Source organism: Rhineura floridana, chromosome 8 (assembly GCF_030035675.1).
Source record: "Rhineura floridana isolate rRhiFlo1 chromosome 8, rRhiFlo1.hap2, whole genome shotgun sequence".
Lineage (NCBI taxonomy): Eukaryota > Metazoa > Chordata > Lepidosauria > Squamata > Rhineuridae > Rhineura > Rhineura floridana.
The window spans coordinates 50475510-50482769 of record NC_084487.1 but is presented as its reverse complement, the minus strand read 5'-3'; positions in this window follow the sequence as shown (position 1 = coordinate 50482769).

Here is a 7260-nt window from a genome sequence, read left to right as displayed (position 1 = left end):
GGGCTTTTTTTATCTATACAAGTGAAACTTTGGTTGAACAGTCACAGGGATTCATAGATTAAATCAGAGGTGAGAAAGCCAGCTAGCCAGCCAGACCAGCAGTCCGGGATGATGGGAGTTACAATCCAACAAGATCTGGAGGGCCATAGGTTCCCTGTCTCTGGGTTAAAGTTTGCTGCTATTGAGATTACTCTAGGTTATGAATTATCCTGTCTCATAATTATCTATCAAAAGGGAACTTTCCATAGCATGCTTTCTCAGAGGGAGAGTTTCTGGAATGCAGAACAGCAAAGAAACTAGAATTTTGAATTTCCTGAGAGTTCAGAATCCAGAAGAAACTTGGAGTGGCATCTGACTGTCAGGAAGTGGGATCTCCCCTTTCCTTGCAATTGCTGCCAGAATCTGTTGCCTTCTGTCTTGTCCCCCCTGCTCTGCTTCCCTTCCCCCCATATCTCTGCTAATGATACAAAATTATGCACCTCCCCTGTGTTAAATTGTGTAGAATGAATAAATCTGAGAAATGACGCATATTCAAATGCAGTATTTCTGTTCCGATCAAAGAATTTAGGGGTAAGGCATGGAGCTTTGAATACAAACATGATGGCATAACATTAATACTGCTGCCCTTTATTGAATTAACAGCTGCTTTTACAATAGGTCTCTCCTTTTTTTAAAGTTCCAAATTCTTCCTCCCACTGAAATATCTGTTTCACATTATTTCCCCCAAGATAAACTGCCTGCATATTTCTATGCTGAATCTCACACTAATATTTCCTGTCCATATGGCGTCTCGGAAACCAGGGAATCAGAAAGGGAGTGACAATACATTGTAAGAAAAGCATAACGCCATACTTAAAAAAAAAAGTAAATTGTGCTTCTGTATTTGTGCATGAATGAAAGACAGTGAGAAGGCGGCACACCCTAAACATAGTGGCTGTGATTCCAGGGTGCACATGCATAATTCCACATATGCTTTTTTAAAGTCTGGGAAGACCAGAGAGAGAGAGAAACTTGAAACAGGAATTCCGTGGTGGCATTATTATTTATTTAATTTAGCAGATGCTTCACACAAAAATAATCCCAAGGGGACTTAGACAAATTCAAAAGGCACAAAATTAAAGCACAACCTTGGCAACAATTTAAACAATAAAATACACAACATCATAAATACCTGTAAGACATCATTTGCATAAAAACATCACCCACATAAAACCAATTTGCAATTACCAGCCAAAAGCTAATATAATTGGCCTGTCATGCACCAAATCCCTGGGAGTAACTCTTCTGGCTCAGCTAACCCTCCTGCCTCTCCCAAGCCCAACGCGTTACTTGTTGGGAGCTGGATTTACCTACACGGGTAAGTTACACTGGATATATGGACACATGTGATTTCACTGCTAATAGGGAAAGGTTGATTAGAATAGTGATTAAGAGCATGAGCTGGGAGTCGTTTTGCTAATACTCATGAAGAAGACTCTCTTTCTAAGTCTCAAACCCATCCACCCCTTCTGTAATATTACAGATAATAAGATCCTACCTTGAATGGTTGTTGTCAGGATTATAAGATAATGTATATGTTAAGGGCTTGCTCCCAGTATAGGATTGCAGTGTAGCTCTCTTTAAAAAATAGCACTGATTTTGTATGCCATTTATAGTGGCAGAAAACAAGGACTGTTTTTGATTACAGTTAATAAAATTGATTATTCTATGCACCACAATTTCATTTTAAAAAATTGTTTTGTTTTTATTTATTTTTAGACTTGTATATCATTTTATACTAAAAAAGCCTCAAAGCAATTTACAATATATATAACACAATAAAAAATGGTTGTTGATATTTTGCAAAATAAATTCTCTCCAGGAAATCCCACTGGCACTTAAATGTCATCTTTTTAAGCTTTGTCATAAAACAAGGGGCAGCAGCTGTGACTGGCAAAGAGCTTCTCCTTATTCATTGTGGATTCATGGTTCTGCTGGTCAAAGGGACACCCATTGCAACTTGATCTCAAAGCTCTCCTGAGAATGTGGCTGCTGCAAGATGCAAGCTAACCTTAGGGACCTGCAATATGATAATAATAAGCATCTCATTCTCTCCCCCACACGTCCTCCCCATGACTATGAGTGCATTCCGCCATCTCCATTGACGTTAGTCACAAATGGTCAGCTGGGCTAATATGTACATGAGAGCAATATGTGAACATCATGGTGCTAGGACTAGGGATTGATAAATCTATGGATTTCAGTTTCTCTCCATTTCCAGTCGGAAATTTAGTTCTCCATATTACCCCAGCCATTGGAAAATAAAACAAAAATACTCATGAAAATTAGTCAGCATTCTAGTGCAAATTTCTCCGCATAAACACATTTTTGTATACAGATTTGTTTAACAGACATTTTTGCAAGCAGTTTTCCCTAATGTAATGCTTTTTATGTTATTTTCACTAATGCATGCATTTTTATGCATGCTTTTACTAATATGTGGATTTTTGTACACATTGGTTGATTGGAGAACAGCATGGCAAAATTCGGTGAAGTGCGGATTTCAAAGGATAGCTGTGTTTTGGTTGGAGTATTGGTTTGAATGAATGTAGATTCAAATCAGAACTGAATTTCTCCCCCATCCCTAACTAGGACAGGGGTGGTGAGCCTCAGGCTAGGGGTAGCCTTTCTATTTCGCCCTTGGGACTCTCCTCAGGCCATGGACCTCTCGCTGGCCCTGCTCCTCACCCTCCTTAGTTGCTTTTGCCTGGCTGGAGTGTGTCCTTGAACTGTGAAAATGTGCCCCTTGCTTGCATGGATGGAGAATGGAGAAAGGTGGGGGTGGGGTAGAGAAGCAGCTGACTTTTTCATGGCTGGAATATAGCCTACTGTGCAAAGGTAAGAGTCACACCCATTGCTCCTCCCACTTTTGTCTCTGGCCACACCCACCATTGGCATGGGCCCCCTTGAAGGTTCAAGAGCACCACAGTCAAAAGCTTCAGGTCCAGGTAAAAGAGTGATGGATTCAGAGTTGGCAGTCTACTCCTGGGTAAGGGGTCCACTTGTGAGTAAGCAGCCCCTGATATTCCTTCACTGCCAGCAGCTTAGGGTGTTGTTTAGTGGGGAATTATGAAGCCTCCCTCCTGAGTCTTCAAAGTGCTGGAAACAATGCAGGTCTTTGACTCCTGGCGCCTGAGTCAAGTTGTCCTGCTCTTGCTGTTGCCTCACTTTGTCCCTGGATCATATTTGGACCGAGACTGATTCTGTGTGCTTGACCTTGGTTAATTTGAACTATGCTGCATCTGCAGCCATGTCCTCATTGGTGAGTACCCTGGTGAAGTGTTATATCTTCTGTAATGGGACCCGAGGCCCTGAAGGCATCCCCTGGAGTGTGACACTATGGCGATGAGGGTGGGAGATTCCATGGCTGAGTCACCACCACATCCAAAGCCCTGAGGCTGGGGAGGGGGGAGATGAGAGGGTCATTCTACACCGCCAGCCACTTTTCCCCCCACCAGAGATGTTGTCCTTTCACATTGTGGTCAATGGAAGATAATTAACTACTAATGGGTAGGGTCAACTAGAGGGGGGCAGGAAGGTCATTTGGCATGGACCACAAGCTCAGAGGGGGCCTCAGATGTAGACATTTGTTTGGCACTTGATCAGTTTTGCAAACTTGTTTTTATGCAAATTGGACCAAAATGTGGCACACTCTGTAAGCTTAGAGAGGCATATTTAAGAAAACAAGAGATGTGAGTTGGCAAAAGACATGATTTTTATCTTAACTGATAACAGATTTTGTCACAGTAAAGTGTTTAAAATGTTCGTAAATATTAATAGAAATGTATTGGTTCTGGTGGTGCAATATTAGACTGTGATGAAGGTGTTCTTTTAGATCAGATTAATATATAAGCAGCCCACTTACTCTTTTTGGTGCCTTCCTGACTGACATCTTTGATAGCACAGTGGCATCTATGCTGCTTCCAATGGCTCCTCAGCCAGCCTTCCACCAGCTTTAGAATGATTCTGTAATTCTTTTCCATCAGAACAATTGTTAAGATGTAGGACACTGCCTTAAAGTGAATCAGACCATCGGTCCATCTAGCCCAGTACTGTCCAATCAGCAACAGCTCATGGAATTCCAGGAGATGCCAGGACATAACTTGAGGTCTTCTGCATGCAAAGTACATAGCCCACTACTGAGCCACAGACCTTTCTTTAAGCTCCACTAGCCTACAGATGATACTTACCATTATGGAGCTAGCTTTTATTCTTGCAGGTTTGATTCTCATTAAGGGTGCTTCCAGACAGACCTTTATTGTGGAATCAGTGCCACAGTGCAGTAGCAGACAGTGTGGTGAGGCAGAAGGGCTTACTAGACTCCGGATTTGGCTGAGGCCTGACCATCCCAAGCCAAATTGGGCCCATTTGGACATATTTGGGCCTCAGCTGAGTCTGGTTTTGACAGCCACGGATCGCTATGGGTTGCCCTGGATGACCCAGGGTGACCGCAGGCTGTCAGGAGGCAGGGCATCAGGCAGGGAGAAGAGGCAGCCGCAGCTCTCCTTCCTGCCTGAGCGCCGCCACTCCAAAGGATTGCAGCAGGTGCTATTTTGCAAGGATTTCCCTGCAGGAAAGCACCTTGCAAACCTGCATCACCCAGGTTTTGCTCCCTCAACTGGTTGGGTGTTGAGCCCACAGAACAATCCGGGGTGGGGTGGTTTGCAAGGTGCTTATTTGCAAGGGAAGCATTTGTGGAGCATCACAGGCACAGAATCATCCCCTCTGCTGAACAGCTGATCATCAGAAGGGGCAATCCTGCAGGGTGCTGTGATGCCTCTTCCCAATCAATTAACCCCCATCTTGGTCAGGGAGGGAGGAAAGGAATTGCAAGGTCTCCTTCCCCCCATCCCTCTATTGGCCATATTTTTAATTAGTGTTTTAAAATCCTAATTAAACATTAGCCTCCCAAAAAACTTATTCGAGACCTGATCTGGGGGTGGGTGGTTCCCCCCTAGATAGGAACAATGGGGCAGGTAGAGGAAGCTATGCACAGCCCTAATGCTTACCTGACCTCCCAGTAGCTGAGTTGTGCTGCTGCTGCTTATGGGGAGGAGTGAGGGGCAAAGCAGCAGGTGAGGTGGTGCAGTGCAAATGCACTGGCAGGAGCTCAGGACTGGCTCAGCGACTCACCTGCTGGGAGGAGAGGTCAACACCTCCACCCCACCATGCCATCTGCTAATCCACTCATGTACACAAGTTTTTTTCCGCACTGACCACATGATGTTACCATCATCAAAATGCTAGCCTGCACTTTTTTTACATTCAACCCAGATTTCCTCTTACTGTGGAAAATCCTTGAAGGTCCACATGCACGGGTAGAAAAATACTTGCACACATGCCCAGAGCAGGGAATGATAGTGGAGGGGAGGGGAGCAGTGACTGAGGGGAGGGACCAGAAAACATCCCAGGAAACATTCCATCAAGGACCGCCCAGTCGTATGGATGGGAAACAGTGGAATAACTATCAAAAAATCTAAAAAAGAGGGGGCGTGGACAGTCACGTGCCACTTGTGCACACAGAAAAATCGGATCTGAATGACCTGTTTGAGATATAAAGTTCCTATCTGTAAGCACTCTAGGCTAATGATGTATACCAGGATAAGCACAGCTATATCAAGCTAAGAAACTCTCCCACCCCACCACGCGCCTCTTCTGCCTGTGCTGCTATTATTTCTCTCTACTGCTTGTGAAAAAGATTGGAAGATTGCCTTACTCCTCATCCTGCAATGTGCCATACCAAAAATAGTAATTCACATGGCATCTACTTTTTGGCTTGATGTCAATTCACACAGGCTGACGAAAGTGTATATGGATGGACTACACACTAGTAGACTCCGCATAATTCTAAAATGCAGAGGTTTTACAGCTCAAACCATTGTTGTACATTACAGATTTTAGCAGTGGTTTTAATTATTTGTCCAGAACACACATGTGATGATTGAGACTGTCAGTCCCAAATGTGAGTTAGGTTCCTGAAATTGTGAGATAAAAGAACAATATTTGACTTCTTTTCATTTATTTCCTACATTCTGGGATTCCTTTTTCTTAGCCCACATTCTTCCATGACGACTAGATTTTCTTCTTCTTCATGAACATTGAAAAGTTAGCAATGGGATTGGAGGCATTCAACCTACCTTAACCCAAAACCAAGCCGTCATGATGCTTGATTATGGTCTGGGGCTGCCAATGAAGCTGCTTCAATTTCCCAGCGATAATCTCTGTTTGGGGGATTATTTTTGATGAAGAGCAGGCTGTAAATCATCTAAACAAGTAAATCAAATCAAATAATAAACATGAATGAGCATGCAGCCAAAGTGAAGCAGTTGTGGAATTGATTGAGTTTATTATTATTATTATTATTATTATTATTTAATTTAATTTATATACCGCCCTAAGCCCGAAGGCTCTCTGGGCGGTGTACAAAAAGATAAAAAACAAGCAATATATAAATACAATAAATACAATAAATCAAGAAAACAAAACAAACAAACAATAAAAGAACCAAACAACATCCAAAAATACAAATAATGATGAAAATACAATTAAAACACACTTTAAAATGCCTGGGAGTATAAAAAGGTTTTCACCTGGCGCCGAAAAGATAGTAGCGTCGGCGCCAGGCGCACCTCATCAGGGAGGCTGTTCCACAGTTCGGGGGCCACCACAGAAAAGGCCCTGGTTCTAGTCACCACCCTCCGAGCTTCTCGATGGGATGGCACTCGGAGGAGGGGCTTAGATGTTGAGCGCAGTGTCCGGGCAGGTTCATATTGGGAGAGGCGGTCCACCAGGTATTGCGGTCCCATGCCGTGTAGGGCTTTATAGGTCAAAACCAGCACTTTGAATCTAGCCCGGAAACAAACAGGAAGCCAGTGCAGACGGGCCAGAACAGGTGTTATATGAGCGGACCTTCTGGTCCGCGTCAGCAATCTGGCCGCTGCATTCTGGACTAGTTGTAGTCTCTGAACAGTCTTCAAGGGCAGCCCAACGTAGAGCGCATTGCAGTAGTCCAGTCTAGAAGTTACCAGACCATGAACAACTGAGGTGAGGTCGTCACTGTCCAGATAGGGACGTAGCTGGGCTACCAGGTGAAGATGGTAGAAAGCATTCCGTGCCACCGAGGCCACCTGGGCCTCAAGTGACAAGGAAGGATCAAAAAGAACCCCCAAGCTACGCACCTGTTCCTTCAAGGGGAGTGTAACCCCATCAAGAACAGGATGA